Source organism: Bacillus rossius, chromosome 14 (assembly GCF_032445375.1).
Source record: "Bacillus rossius redtenbacheri isolate Brsri chromosome 14, Brsri_v3, whole genome shotgun sequence".
Lineage (NCBI taxonomy): Eukaryota > Metazoa > Arthropoda > Insecta > Phasmatodea > Bacillidae > Bacillus > Bacillus rossius.
The window spans coordinates 11,294,841-11,311,892 of record NC_086341.1 but is presented as its reverse complement, the minus strand read 5'-3'; the positions used below and the strand labels follow the sequence as shown (position 1 = coordinate 11,311,892).

Below are 17,052 nucleotides of genomic sequence, written 5' to 3'. Positions count from 1 at the left end.
TCCGGTCAACCGCCGCGGCGAGGAGGCTTTGCGCGTGCCTATTCGTGATTATAAAGTGTTGTCTTGTCGATTCAGCATGCCGAAAGGGACGTAAAACTTTCTCCTGTGGCCAAGTATCTGTCACAAGACAAAAAAGTAAAATCACAATGTTTGTTGAAGCAGCATACTAATGAACTAAAGTTTATTATGTAAACAAACAATTATTATGTTTAGTAAACATTTACAGTGAAGTGGCCTTTATTTTATTAACTATCATAAATGTTATCTATTTAATTTTAATGTAAAGAAATCTTATCTACAGAGAACACTAAAGGACTTAAAATATTGCAGTTGAAATTCATTATATATTATTGAATGTTTTCGTTTGCTTAATCTATATTTTGTACGTTAAAATAGACATACTGGAGCCCAATAGTCTAACCTGAAAAATGTAAGTAATTTTGTACACGTGACAATTGTAATAAAAATGTTTGAGTTTTCTATACTGGTTTCAGTGTGGTGTGTGTTAATTTTGTGTACCCGAAAATGATTATTGTGTGTTTATAAAAGGGTTTTTGTTTCAGCTGAAATGTGTAAAAAATGGTGGAAGGGTATACGAGACAACTTCTTCAAAATATTAAGGAAGAACAAATCATCAACAGGCTCTGCAGCAACGGCCTCGGTTAACAAGTGGGCACTATTTGGCAGACTGGCATTTCTAAGCAGTGTACGCCGGGAGAGAGAGACCTTTTGCAACATTTCGCCTAAGGAATGTACCAATGTCGGTGACACATCAGATAACGACGGTGACAGTTCTTCGTTTGGAGCAACCTCGGACGTATTCAAAGACGCTACACATGAATCTAGCTGCCAGAATACACTTACTCCTGCAAGTGATAAATCCAGTCTCCAGTCCACACACATAGGTAGATCGGCGTCATCTAAAAGATCTCGCATGCAGGGCATTGATGAAATGAGCAAGAGGCGTTTAGCATTACTTGAACACATAGCTACTCAAAAAAAAGATGATGACTTTGATTGCTTCATGAAAAATATTGCTTTGTCAGTGAAAAAACTACCAAGACATCTCATTTCCCAGGCAAAAATTGACATTTTAAGTACTGTTACACGACTCGAAGCGCAGGCTAGTTACGAGACAAGTGAAGTGCCATCTGCGACAATGTCCACTCTTCCCTACCTTACCTCAGCTCCAAGCTCATCTGCTACATATGTGACCGCACATCTTCCTCAGAATGCTAACACATGCAACGATAATACAACTACTGTATTTGCTAACGTCCTTCAAGATAGCTTTCGATAATGTGTCGATTATAATGTTTCATATGCGCATGCATTGTTAAAGTGGCAAAACGTTTGTATGGATGTAAGTTATTATGTTTCCTTGTCAGTTTTTAGATTCAAATTAAAACATTTTGTGTCACTGGCATATATTTTCAACCAAATCACATGCTCTACCTAATAAATGTACGTACCTCAATGTAATTGCTCATTTTTCCTTTGCACTAATCGGCTCTTGCATTGCATTAGTAGGTCTTCTTAACAATTCGTCACCAACTAAACTTAGAACAAAATCAAACTATTTCAGAGCTTAACACACTGGCAGTAGCGGTGGGCAGTTTGAGCGAAATGCCCCAGCAGTAACTGCCGAACGCGGCGGTTCGCTGGAACTGCCGACCGTCGCGGTCGGCAGTTCCAGCGAAATTTCCCATCCGGCGACGACGGTCGGGACAGTGTCCGGGGCGCACGGCGACATCTAGGATGGCTGACGTGACGTCACTGTGGTGGGAATAATAATAATAATATAGGCCTTGATAACAGTAGTGGGGGTGAGCTGCCTGGTAAATATTGCAGAAGAAAGAGATGAGAAAAAAATATTCACATTTACAAGGTTTAAGTTCATCGCAGTATACGGCCGTGACGTTCACAGTAGTTTAGCATGGCGGTCGGTAATTGTTCCCATCTTCAATCCTCATCCTGAATCCTGCACCCGAATGGCCACACACACACACACACACACCTACACACACACACACACACACACACACATTACTTGGACTATAATTTATAACAGAACAATTCACGATTTTTTTTCTAGGAAAACGTTTTAATTTTCTCATAAAAATCTAATTATTCTTCGATTATAAATTTTGGGACGGTATTATTTCAAGTTTGAACTTCAAGTTAGTCTCGATGTTTTGTGTGGTGAAGCGCAGGCGTTAAATACAAAACCGAAAGGAAAAGAAAAAAAATCTTCTCTCGCCTGTGTATGACGAAAAACTTGTGGTCGACAATTTTTCCAGTTCGTGAGACGCGGTTCTGCATGTTCTTCTTTGTTCCGCGCTCCACGCTTGTTATAAATTGTGGAGGGAGGGGAGATGGTTGCTAGATCCAAGAATCCGCCCTCAGCACACACACACACACACACACACACACACACACGACTGTCAAGCCCTAGATTCGTATCTGGTTTAAGTGACAACATCCGGCTACGTGCTGCAGCTGTCTCGTTTGCCGGGGGACGCAAAATGGCGTGACTGGACTGCGACGTGGCCGGTAAAAGGAAGCCATATTTTCACAGACGAGAGAGCCAAAACGCCCGATCGTGCATCTTCGAGGTTTTTTTTTTGGTTCATTGTAAATAAATATGGCGGTGTTGATAAAAGGAAAGACCATAAACAAGGCAACGGTAGGTATTTATTTGTACACCGCCATATTTTTCGTTTGCCGTGTGTCCGTGAATGTTCATTTTGGACAACTCATGATAACTAATGGTCAATCAGGTTAGGTTAGCTACATTATAAATACTTTAAAACATTGTGGACGGTTTGATTTGGTTAGGATAGCTACATTAAAGATACTGTGAAATCATGTAAACGGTTTCCTAGCCCTGAATAGCTACATATTAAAATGTTATTTGCTAAGCAACCATAAAATGATTTTACAGTCTTTTTAATGTAGCTATACTTACCTAATATAACCAACCATCCACAATGTTTTAAAGTATTTATAATGTAGCTAACCTGTCCTAATCGACCGCAAAATTTAATGCCACACCGGTTTATACAATGAGATAGAACGGGGAAAAAAAGCAAGCATGAACTTCGGGGAACTTCGGGTGTGGCTCTCTCGTCTGTGAAATGATGGCTTCCCAGGAAGGACGTCGTGCGCACCTACGTACCTCACAGAGACGTTCGAAAAAAAAAATCCCCTTCGTTGTAAAGTTATGCTTTTATTAAGACGTAACTAAATTCTTATGTTTTTAGTTTTTTTTTTTTTTTTTAATGATATGAAGATATTTGACAGCGCTACAACTGCGCAACGTGAAAGTATGGTCGTTACCATACAAAGAAGTAATTTGACATTTCACGTAATTTTAGAAAAACTATTTATATTAGAAATATCCATGTCAATAATTACGTTATTAATTTTTTTTATTTTTTTGAACGTAAAATTGCCAATAACATTCATGTTTTGTATTGTTTTAATGTTATGACGTCACAGGCGTCAATATTGTTAAGTTTCAATTTTGAAAGCAAGGGAAAATTTTAAGAAAAAAGTTATTTCCCAGGCCGGCGTCCATGTGAAAGTTAAGTGACGCTCCGGCAAAATCCGGATACTGAAATAGTTTAGCTAGGCAGCTATCAATCTAAGATGGCTTAGCACCGGCCTGGAAGATCAGCTGTTACTTAATCTGAAGATACCTTAAGCAGGAGTGTGTTTATTAAGTAAGCAGATTCGGCTCCTGTGGTAAGCTAAAAAAAAATTATTTCACCTATCCCATTGTTCAAGGAGGTGGTTTCATCGTTTCCCCTACCTTTCAGACAGGGGCGTACACAGAATTACATTGCACGGGGAAGGGGGAATAGATACACTTTGCCCGGTGTTTGCTTAAAAATGATTTCCTTTTGTTGGTAGGAATTATTCATTTTTATATATTACAAGATGACCCAGTGAACTCCGTACCACCTAAAATCAATTTGACTGGAACTCTTCATAAGCGATTATCAAACCTTATTAACCTTCCAACTCTAATTCATTGAGATCGAGAATTTTAGCCGCATAGTGTACGGTTTGGGTTTTGTTTGGTTATTAAATGTAACTTATTATTAACCTCAAACTTAATCCTCGAGTTTTGCTAGAACACATTTGAATTAATTTGTGGTTATGTCTAAGACTGCAAAGTCAATCTACCTTAAATGAATGGCTCATCAAAATGAATGTTTGCAGAATTTAATTAATTAAATTCGCTTTAACCAAATATATTATTAAAATAATTTTTTTTTTTACAAAAAAAAGATTTTAAATGTAAAAGATTTCACAAAACCGCACGGAATTAATAACAGTCATGCATGGCGCAGCTCTTATTTATCGAGTCTCGCTGAAACACATTTAATGAATTTGTGGTTATGTCTAAACCTGCAAAGTCAATTTACCTTAATAGAATGGTTGATCAAAATGAATGTTCGCAAAATGTAATTAAATTCGCTTTAACCAAATCATTTCTCAAAATCCACTACCTTTCTTTAACGTAAAAAAAAAACTATTTTAAATGTAATAGATTTCACACAACAGCACGGAGTGAAAAACACATAGAGGAAAAACAGTTATGCATGGAGCAGCTATCAAACGAAAGGTCCGCCACGTACACTATCTATTGGATGTGATCGGAAGTGACAATTCCCATACAAAATTACCAATTTCGATTTTTTCATTATTTTGGCTGTTTCTTTGGGTTTTTCCTACTTTTTGTTTTCGAAACCACCCCAGTATTGAGGCGAACAAAAAAAATTCAAACCGGTCGGCAAATATATCTATTTATTTACCACATAATTGTAATCATTAATGTATGGAATTGTGGTATTAATATGTGATGGCGATATTTAATTTTTTGTTGGGAAATATTTTGGTCTGATTGGTTGGTTAGTTTGGAAAAAAAAGGGCAAAAAGGGGGCGCCAAGATAACTTATCACCCCGGGCGGAAACTAATTAGTTCTAGTTACGTCCCTGATCATAGATTTAAAAAAAGCGTATGTCTTTGTAATTGTCCTCACTTGCGCGAAGTTTTAAACCAATGATATTACACTGAGTGAATATGTGTTGCAAATATTTGTGGCAGCACAACAAATGCAAGGGAGATAACGAGTTAAAATTTTAGAAATACCCGTCAGATAAAAGAAGAAAAAAATTCAAAGCAGTCATGAGGACTGCCGATAGAAGTGAAAAATTAAAACTATAAACAAATAGTTGTTATTTTTGGATATCCAAATTAATTTTTGATAAAAATCAGAGACTTTTTAGCAATTTTTACGAAAAAAATATTATCACACAACATATTTGTTTTATCACGTTAGTAAAATAACTCCTACATTACTATAAAATACGCATTGCATAGTAATTGTAGGTATTAAAAAAATAAATAAAGATGTTCTAAATCTTTAGGTTATATTGCTAAAATGACTCCGTTTTTCTTCGTTATTCAAACTATATATCTATATGAGAATATTAACATATATTTTATACTCACATTTTACTGCATACACACATTCGATTCACATATTCACAGCACTGATGTACATGGACTGAAGACGCGTATTAATATGTATTGGTATATGTCGTGTGCATTACTTGTCGACATGTATTATGTGTACTGGCTGCGCGCACACTACTGAATGTGTGTGTGTATATATATATACACCCACACATTCACAGCTGACGTCACGTGACCATGTCGATGACGACTTACATGAATTTACTCCCTATCCAAACCTTCCTATAGAAGTTTTCACTTCAAAAATCAACATTCCGTGTGAGATTGAGCCTTAATCTCCGACGAACTGTATCAAGGTTGCGTCGTATCTTTGAATATATATACTGTATAGAAGTCGCGAGTGGATAGGATTTACTCTACGTTTTTCAGGAGCAGCTTGGGAACTTCACCGCTGCAGTGCGCTGCCGTAACGCCCTGTATCGTCTTAGGTTGTTATTTACACGTTAGAGCGCAGCACTGTCGCCCGCTGTCATTCCCCCGCACCCCCTCAATCCATCATTCACTGCAGCTCAAGGTCGTTCAGCGGGGAGGGGGAAGGGGTGTTTGAAGAGTTCGACACTTGTCCGCTAGGGACCACCACAAGTGGATGCCCTAGAGATGGTGGCGATTGCGGCGGTGAATTAACCAACTACCTCAAAACCGTATTAGAAATTTTAACCTGGGCTGGCGACTTCTATACAGTATATATATTCAAAGGTCGTATCGAATTAGCGTGTGGAGGTGAGGGTTTCTGTGGTAGGGGAAGGTAGGATGGGGAGGCAGGGTGGTTTAAGGCCCGGCGCGTCGTTATGGCGTGACCCAGTGCGCCCACGGAGGCCGAAGCCTGCTCCTACGTCGATAAGGGTCGAGGGCGTGCGGAACACTTGGTTCGCGGGACGACCTGACGAAGGTTTGTGCCATCTGATTTGCATTCGAGCTGCAGGCGCGACCTCGCGGCTCGCGTGCTCGGCATTGGATTCCGCCGGTCGCTGGCGAAGAGACGCCGTTTATAACCGTGGCTGTGCTCGCGTCCGTCGCAGAGTGTGCAACCGGACACCTTTCCATTTACACGCGGCGAATTTAAGGCCTTGTCTTACACTTGACCACAGCAAAATATTTTTTTTTATATACGAATGAAAGCAAAGATTAGATATAAAAAAAAAATTAGTTGTCTGTAAAGTTGGTAAACGGATGATAGTTTAACGTGAAACGTCAAATAAAACATTGATGAAATGTTTGCATACTTTTATGAATAAAATTGAATCAGATGACTTGTAGATAATTTTAAAAACTGGCGTTTAGCTATAAAGTTTAAATAGGCTATAATTATGAACAAGTTTTCATATAAATAAACTTTAATCAAATATATTTCATCAATTATATGAATCACCATAATTTTTTAGTCAAATGTAACATAACCTATTATTACTGCACTCGCCGAGAGATTCTACTTGTTTAATAATAAAAGAAAAAATGCTTTAAATTATACTAGTAATCAGATTTTTAAAATGCAAGAATAATTAACCTTTATTGCCGAATTTGTTGAAAACCACATTAACTTTTCACTTTACTTTCTAAACAGTCGACGAAACAGTTAACGTGTAGATGACTTGTAATTAATTTTAAAAACTGGCGTTTAGTTATAAAGTTTAAATATAATTATGAACAAGTTTTCATATAATTAAATAAACTGTAATGAAATATCTATCATCAATTATATGAATCACCAGGACGCATAGGCCGATCGAGTGGAAGAGAGATAGATGCGGCGCAAGCGTACAATTAGCGTAACGGGACAATGAGTAACGGGACACTTTTTCGTGCGTGCAGCCGGCGTTCATCGATTTATTAGACGTTGTCACGTCAGTAATTATAGTGATAAGATTTTTTTTAAAGGATAAATTATGAGAATAGTTCACATTAGGGGGCGTGCCTGGTCAGATGTGTATCCGAGTTGGTGAGGCGGGATGATATAAGTGCGACGCTGGCTGGTTCTACTAGCGCGGCATCGCCTGTAAGCGCGAGGCTATGAGCTGGTGCGCAGTCTTCTTCTCTCGCGTGGTAACCATAGCGTTATGCGGCAGATAATTGAAGATGAAGGTGTAACGCAATTCCCTTGAGTGCTTTCAGGAATCTGTAGCGGATGTTTCTTGTGTAAAAATTATTCTGAAAACACGCGTTTAACCATCATTACTCTCCAGAAAATTCAGCTAAAAAACTAAATACAGAAAGAGAACTACTCATCTGCTCTTCGCGAATTCTTAAATGCTTTTCGTAAACAGACCCCACACGGATATCTTGAGCAGTTTTTCAAGTCACGTGTTTATTTTTCTGAAGCTCTGCACATTGCATGTGCGCCCAGGTAGGCTGGACCCTACCTAAACTTAAAACTGTATTAGTAATGAATTATTATCAAAATACCAGTTTTTCAATGCTGGCCCTAAATCATGGTCTTATTTCTCCCCGTAGAACACTTTACACTAACAAAAAAATTAAAAAAAAATTACATTTCCATGCCTTACTAAATAAAACATTCCAACTACAGTTCATCATATTATAAACTAAACTGCATTAATAAATAAAATGTAATTTTAAAAAGGTTTCATCTATCACGAAAAAAATACCTTATAACCATAACACATTTAACATATTCTTACATAAAGTTGACTTTATCAATTGCATTTCGTTCTTATTTTGATTTCAAGTGTTAACGTGGCAAATATTGTACACACCAACTTCCTTTCTTCTTACCACCATCATGCATACTATGTACAACTACTCATGCTTACACTTTATTAATCAATTCCAATGTCGTAAAAAAAATTATATCAGCGCAAATCTAGATTCAAACTGCATGCGCAGTTGAAACTGTACTGAAGCTTATCGGTGTTAGAAATATTTAGATATCGGCGTATATGTTAAGGATGCATCGGCATTCTTTGTGAGAGTTTGCAAATGTTGCAAAGATTGTGTCCATCGAGATGTAGTTTATATGGATCCCTTAATATAAATATCTAATTAGAATTTTGTTTAGAAGCATTTTGTAAAAATTTAAGTTTTTAATCAACTTTTAGTTAGGAAATTTTGCTTTAATAAAAGGACAAAAAGGAAAAATCAACTGTAAATTATTTTGATTCGTGATTAAGAACTACGTAAACTTTTTTTTTTTTCATTCAAAAAATTAAGAATCCTTTTTATTTCTGGTCGGCGCTACACCATCATCACCCTTAAGTTCAGTTTTGTCAAAAATTAAAAAGCTGTAAGAGAAAGTCTCACATGATCGTGAAAGTAAATTGTTAGGGCTAAGATACATATTTGTGTAACAAACATGTGTCTGTTGATTAAAATATGACAAAAATTATGTTTGCATGTCAATTCGTTTGTATAACCTTACTGTTGTAACTTAATTTACTTTTAATATAAAATTTTTAAACGTAATTTCCTGCCATTACACACTCTGAATAAATGTAAAGCAATGGTTTATTTTTCGCTGGTTCAAAAAATCATATAATTCACAAAAAAACTATTAGTATAACATTACAAAAAATTCTCTTTCTTTCCTATTTTTTACTGTCAGCTCTTTTTACGTATCCCATTTTCGTGTGATACTCAACTATTAACCTTATGAAATTTTTTATAGTTTTTTTTATTAGTAAGTAGTTAAATAAAACCTCTAAAAATCTCCACTTTACTTCTTCCAAACTCTGTAGTTTCTTGTAAGGTGCCTAAGGCGGCCATTGAAAAAAAAAATTATGAATATAACAAACACATTACCTTAATATACACGCAATATTTATTAAAAATTAAATTTATTTTAGTATTGTGCAGATAAAAAAATATTTCTGATATTTATATGGAATTATAAAAAAAATAGATTTGACAAATATTGTTTTTAATGAACATCATCATATATTAGTTACATTGCGTATGAATTGTCTCATTCAATAATCTTTAATGAATAAATAAAGACATATTCACGTAAGAAAAAGGTTTTCAGAGGTGAATTGAATGTTTACTTACTTTGCGAAGTAAATTAATCAAAGTCCAAAAGTAAAAGAATGATTAAAAACTCACAAATTCAACAAAAAAAATCTTTTCTTTAACTTCGAGCAATATCTTTTGGTGAAAAATTCAAATGCTTTTCTTAACACACGTAATAAAATTTTATGAAAGTGTTGCTGTGTGTAGAACAGCAAGTGCTGCTACATGCAGAGTGCTTGCCTCAGCCTCCTGGTGGGCGACTTCCCGCCTCACGCTGGCATTCTGCAGGCAGGCGCTGTCTCACAGCGTCACAGTGTCGGTCACTGAGTCAGTGACGAGCGTTAATATGTGTGTGTGTGTATTTGTTAAAAAAAACTATATCTGGAGGGTTAACAATGTTCGCAGGCTTTCACGGCCATTGTCTGAAGTAGCTTGGCTTTATGGGTTGTAGCCGCGTCCTTGGCGAAACAATCCACCGACGTTTCGGTCGACGTTTGCAGTCGCCATCATCAGGATGCAGTTTCCTACAGTCACCTGCAGTAGGTAAACTGCTCCCTGATGATGGCGACTGCAAAAATGTCTCTGGGGGTAGGAGTTTTTATAATTTTTTTCGTTTTTTTTTTTTTTTTTTCGAATCCGCTTGTATGTCATCGTGCACATCTGTATTCTTCCCTGATGTGTTTTTTTTTTGTTTGGTTGTTATTAGTTGTAAACTATGACGTGTAGGAATTAATATTATTATTATTTTGTTATGTTGTTCGGAAAGCGTTCTAATCTCGCGCACATCTGTAGGCTCGGCGAGAGAGTCCACGGTGGATAGAAGAAGGGGTTGGATGAGGGGGGGAGGGGAGGGAGGGGAAGCACCGCAGCAGCGCAGATCCCCGGCCGCCGGGAGCGCTGCCATCGACGCCTCCTCCTCCCCCCCCCCCTCTTCAGTACCCTGGCGCCACAAACGAGGAGAAGGGGAGCGAGGGGGGTCCTCCCCCTACTCCCACCCCTCGCTCGGCCGCCGCAGTGGGCTACACGACTCCGACGAGAGAACACGCAGACAGGACGCCACAGGAGCTCAGAGCGTGCGCGCGTGAGATAGTAGGAGAGGGTTTGAGGTGGGCAGGCAGGTATTCGTCGCTGGTGTTCCTCCTCTCCCCCACCCCCACGAGAAGTGCGTGTGCGCGTGCAAAAAATTAATAATAAAAAAAATAAAGAGTGCCGCGGCCCTGGAGTGTGCGTATCGGGGAAAGCTGGAGCCTTAAAAAATTTATATATCGTCGTCAGCAGAGCGCTGGAGAACCAGAGGTGAGTAGGTTGTTATTTTCTTTCTCTCTCTCTCCCCCTTATCCCCCCCAAAAATTTTTTTGATATTTTCTCAGGCCACACACACACACTCACACCCATTATTACTCTTCCGGCCAGCCACCACGAATTGGGGGTAAAAAAATAAAAAAGGCAGTTAGTTGCTGAGTTCGACGCCGGAGGACCTCGCTTTTTTTTCCCTCCGGTCCGGTCCAGGCTGAAGATGCCGCACCGTGGCCCGGGCTTTCTCCAGCCTCCCTTCCCCTTCACCCCCCCACCTAGTCTTCTCTTCCCCCTCCACTCCTTTTTTCCCCTCTTCCCCCACCCACGGGGTATCTCTGCGCGGCAGGCTGCGTCCCCTAATCGATAGCAGAAATACCGTGTAGAGGGGAAAAAAAATACATATATATATATATGTATATATATATATATATATATATATATATATATATATATCAAAACGAACAAAACCTTCCTCATCTTTACCGAACGAGGTTTGGTTTTTTTTTTTGCCACATCTTTATGTATTTTTATTATTATTATTTTCATTTATTCTCCCCCCCCCCCTCAAGTCCGCGCGCGATGGGTGCTTGTGGTTGCGGAAAGCACTCTCCAGGAGGAAATATCTGTCCTTCCAGCGAAGACGTGACTGACAGCAGGTAAACAACCCTGTCGAGACTTGCTGGGAAAAAAAAAAAGAAAAGCTGAGACTGACTCGCTCAGTCGTGGACCATGAGGCTTAAGGAAAGCAGAGATATTCTTCAGTTTGATTAACCATGCGACGTTATTACTCATACATATATTTTTTTTTTTTACCTGACTTTGCAAACGAGCCTTAAGAGGCCACTCCAGTGTTTCAGGGGCACTACGCAACCCGCGTTAACCTCATAAGATTCAATGTTATTTTCATTTTGCTTATAACTAATTAACTAATATAGATTTCGAAATGATGCTTGCTTTATATGTTAGACAACGATGCTCTTATCAAAGCCCCTTTCTTCAAAAACGTGCATAAATTATGGTTTTATACCAATCTTTACTAATATGCATAAGTGTATTGTCTAGGTTTGAACCATAATTTATGCACGTTTATTGAAGAAAGGGGCTTTGATAGGAGCATCGTTGTCTTACATATCAAGCAAGCATCATTTCGAAATCTATATTAGTTAATTAGTTATAAGCAAAATGAAAATAGCATTGAATCTTATGAGGTTAACGCGGGTTGCATAGTGCCCCTGAAACACTGGAGTGGCCTCTTAAAGGCCGATTTTCCTGTCTTATAAAGTCATGGCTGTGCAAGTGAGCCTTCAGAGCTTCAAAAGCAAAGACCTGAAAATTATTTTTATTTAATTTTTTTATTTAAAAGTAAACGAGATCCGTCCGCGTAGCTAAATTTAAAAAAAAAAAATGAAATATATTTTTTAAAGTTCATAACACACAAAACGTTTCTATCGATATCACTGTTATAGAACGCCGAATGTAACTTTATACTTTCTCATATTACAAAAAAAAAAGGATCAAATTTGGAGTACAGATTCGAGAATTTATACGTATAAAAGGTACGCAGGGAGGAGTTTGCAGTCAAAATTCATCGGGTACCTTTGTGGCCGTGATTGATAAGGCCGGTGTCACACGATGCGGTTGAACCGAAGCGGGTTGCCAGATTATACTCGGTGATTTCTTCCGGCTCTGTTGTTTACGCGTTCAGTTTTGATAAATTTTGCTTAGTGCATTCTCGAGAAACCTCGTGTACTCTTTTAAGAAAAGCAATCGAAATAATACCCAGCAATAAAAAAAGCTGCGGAATAACAGCCGCGGTGGCAGAAACGCATGTTGTGACATCGGCCCAAGTCGTCAACCTCGTGTGTGCAAGGTCTACGGGTCGATCCCTCTACTTTGAATTGTTCTTGCAACGGGGAAGAATGATTAAAAACATTTATTTTTTATGGACATGCGCCATTGCTTGGTTTTTTCACTGTATGTCCTAGAGAAAACGAAGTGATGGACAAGAAAAATGAAGGCATAAACACACAACAAAAACAGGCCAAAATCAGCCGATTTAAAATGCCAAATTAATAGACGGTACAGAGGAATATACGTGGAAGGAATTAGTCAGGACACTATCACGGCACAGACGAACACAGGGTTTGACGACGAGACTGTTGTAAAAGTCACAGGGGAAAAAAAAAAGAAAACCTTGGCCAACACAGAGAGAAACTGCCAAACCCTTAAGGCCGGTCCACACGCAACGTTTTCAGCAACGATTTACTTGCGCAGGTCACATCGTTGTAGACAAGACGTAGCGTGTAGACAGGAAAACTGCGCAGTTTTGTGAACTGCACGGAGACGGAACACGGAGAAGGAAAACTGTGGCCAAGAGCATTTATGTCCGCGCAGTTTAGTCGACCTGCACAGACTTGTCGTAGCGTGTGGACACTTCCTCCGTCTTCTCCGTACACGGGGCTCAGTTCTCCCTAGGTATTTGTGCTGGAACAGTGTAATCTGTTCGACGATGACCGATTTGCGACAGTGTTCACGTGAATTTCTCACAGAGTTCATTGGTCTGTACAAGTCCTTTCCGTGTTTGCGGCGGGTCAAATCAAAAGAATATAGCGATAGGGACAAAAAAAAGTCAAAGAGAATGAAGCACTTGTGCAATAATACAAAGAGGTTGACATAGTGGCTAACAGAGATAAAATCACCAAAAAAAATACATTAATTCTTTGAGGTCGGTATACCGGAAAGAATTGGCCAAAGTAAGGAATTCTTACAAGTGATAGGATAAAACTTGGCTGCAAACTGTGTTGTGTGGACACGGCTAAAACTGCAACCTTTTGTTTGCACAGTTTTACCTGCGTGTGGACCGGCCTTTACGACGATGCAAAATCAGATAACCTGAAAAACGCCGCGACGAAACTAAACAAAATGTTCGGGACGAAACAAAGACGACGGCACAGGCGAACACAGTATGCTCCTTAAAAGTTCAATCCGCAGTCCTTATTTAACTGCGAGCACTGATTCCGTAGCTAAATGGTTCCGAGGTTCAATATTTTAATATTAGAGTTTCATGTATAATACATAACCTCCCTTTATTTTATTATGATCGTCAATGTTGTATGTGAGTTGGTGAGTGGAATAATGTTCCTGAGTTGCATCAGTACCTACTTAGACAATATTTTTTTTTGTCTAAATCGCAAATAGAATTTCCCTTGGAAAATAAATCGCAAATAAAACATGCTAGCGAAGCTCTGTGAAGTATGGTCCGTAGCTAATGATTTTTTTTTTTTTGCTTATAACGTCAATGCCAAATAGAGAGGTCTGAAAATAAATTTCATTGTTATATTTGTTATTTTATCAAGCGGTGATTTGTTTATCAGTTTTGAATTAATACAAATACATTTCCAGTCGCTACAATTGTTTTGTATATGCGCGACTATGGTTCTCGCCATATAAGGAAGCTTGTTGACGTTAAACGTAATTTTAAGATGAACTGTTTATGTAATAAATAATTAACTCAATAATTTTTTATTTTAAATCTGTGACTGTTTGTACTGAAAATTGTTAATAATATAACCATGTTTGTGACCCAGTTATGTTGTGACGTCATTGGCGTCAGTACCGTTAAGTTGAATTTTTGAATGCGATTGCAATGATGAATTCCTTCCAAACCGGCGACCATTTTGTGTGTGTAACTGAGATTCTCCGGAAGTATTCGGTTGTAATAATAAATCAGCCAGGCATTCGTTCATTTAAAACGACCTAGTGATTGCCGGAAGGAACAGTGAATATATCAATGATATATCTGACGATAACTAAGTCAGAAGTGCATTTAATTAACCAGCAGAATCGGAAAGCTAGGTAAGTAGTAGAATCTCCTGTTAACGGCATTTAAGTACTGATGCTACGTAAACTGCTGAATTATTCGCAAGTATCTGGACTAAAATCTAATTAATGCATGATCTTTAAGTAGTGCTACTAAAAAAACTATATTATTTGAACACCCAATGTAAAAATAAATATTTTAAACATGGTGTAAAATCGGTCCATAGCGGTTTGTTAAACGGTGGTTTTGAAAAAGATACTGTGTATAATTACAAGGAAAGACCTCGGTAACTCAATTGCATATGATATCACTTGTGAAACTTCAACGCAGAGCTTTGTTAAATTACAAATGATACAAAGCTCTGCCTTACAGTGTTTCAAGAGATATAGTTGGCAACTATGTTTCCAAGGACTTTCCTTGTAAAAGTACAAAACTTTTCTTTTTATAGCGTAACTATCCTGAGCTACTAGTCATGACCAAATTAAAACCCATTTAATAGTATGATAACTTTTGGTATTCTTTCCTCGTACCCATCATACATACTGTGTTCAAAGCTTTGTCTTACAAGTTTACAAGTGATATAGTTGGTATCTGATTTTCCAAGGATTTTTATTGTAAAAGTACAATTTTTTTTACAGTAAATGTGTAAGGGATATGTCAACAGGATGGAATATATAGGTATCTGATATAATACCAGTACTATCGAGACAGTAAAACATAACTACCACCATTTGATTTAAATGAAATTTGTATAGTGCTTGTGTTATATAGTTGTCTTGTATTGTTTTTATTTTTATTTGAATGGTTTTCATTCTCTATGAAAGTTTCAAATTGTTAAAAAAATTATAAATTAGGCAAAAAAAAATATGCTACTTGAAGACTTTATTTTTGTCTAACATATAATTTTGTGTATTAAAATCGAATGGCACTCTTTAATCCTACATTTTATTACTTAAAAATTGTTTAATTCTGTTAAAACGTTATAGGACAGAGTTTAAAAGTGTAACATAGTCATCTATAAATTTCGAGCAGAATTATTTTGATACATTTATGTCTCTTATGGCTCTTAATTTATTATTCTGTTACAGTTTTTTTTCTCCCTTAGTAATTTGTCTAACTAATCACAATATGCTGTTAAGTTAAAGCCTAGGTATTTTGTCAAAAGAACCTTATGTCAAACATTGTTTTGGTTCGGGTACAATCGAAAACCCTTTTTGTGTGTTTACATGCCGTAATCAAAAGGAAATGTAAAATTAGTTAAAAACGAAATTAATTAATTTTCTTGCAAATCCCGATCGTTATATATTAAAAGCTATATTTTGTTAGTTCTCCGAATATTTATAAACTAGTCGCACTATCAGGAAAAACAAATTATTATTTGTAGAGTATAATAATTTTTAAAGTTTATTTTTAGTAACTTGTTTAAAATACTAAGGTTTATTTCAGTTTTGAACGCTGTTGGATCTACTCTATTATTCATTATTCGTGTGTTAAAAATTAGTGTGTGATAGTGAGCTAGGAGGAAATCTAAGACATTTTATCATTGGCGGGGAGTCGTGTAAGCAAATTTTAAGAAAAATTCCGTTCTTACGTATATTATCTACGAAAAAATAATTTCTTAACAGTAGTTTAGTACTATACAACGTTTAAAACCTAATTTAGCTTAAGAATAAAGTTTCAAATAGTTTATTTAATTTGATTACTTAAGCTACACTTGAAAGTTTCTCATATCTCTAACGTTAGAATATTAAGAATATATAAAGTAGTTCAAAATGATATTAGAAATTTTCGTCAAACCGAAAAGTGGTCAATGTACATAAATAAATACTTAATTTCTGTAATATAATTACATCGGTAAAATCTCATGTTTTATTTAACTTGGGTAGTCTGCCTAGGACCTGGATCAAAACTTGCGACCCCAATTTATTTTCAGTTCATTTCTTAGTGAACAGTTAATTTGAATAGTTACACAACGCAAAGAGGGCACTTGTAGTGTGTTTATGTTTGGTGTGTAGTGACATCTCGATATTCTGGACACATTCTGAGAGTTATATTAGGCCGACGGCAGTAGACTGAGCAGACTTCTTCAGTTGAGGAACTAGAGTCACCCAGTTAGAACACTACAGACGCTGAAGCACAGATTTTTTCCCTTTCAATCTCTTTTTTCCCCCATTGCCTGCCCTACAATCTCACCTGAGGTGCCCTTAACTGGAACGCTACCTCAACAAATTCAATAAAGTATTTTTTTTATCGTCAGTTTTAAAACTTGAGTAACCTCATACGTAGTGCACGGTACGTAAAGTTTGCTGGTTCATTGAGAGACAAACTGCATAATGATATTTGAAGATAACGTAAATTTCTTCAAAGCAAAATTTTTGTCTTGTTTTTTCCAGTATTTCAATAACAAACTATCTTAAATGCAATTTAA

General features: G+C 37.2%; 1 protein-coding gene across 2 annotated transcripts in view; it reads left to right on the top strand.

Annotated features, from left to right (window-relative positions):
- Positions 1 to 10,530: 10,530 nt before the first annotated feature.
- The window catches only part of LOC134539147 (inactive dipeptidyl peptidase 10), a 266,724-nt gene continuing 260,202 nt past the window's right edge, over positions 10,531 to 17,052 (top strand). The window contains exon 1 of one of the 2 annotated variants that reach the window (XM_063380902.1): positions 10,531 to 10,804. The gene's annotated coding sequence lies outside the window, so the exon portion shown is untranslated. The remainder of the gene's footprint in view (positions 10,805 to 17,052) is intronic. The other variant, XM_063380903.1, reaches the window with a different exon arrangement.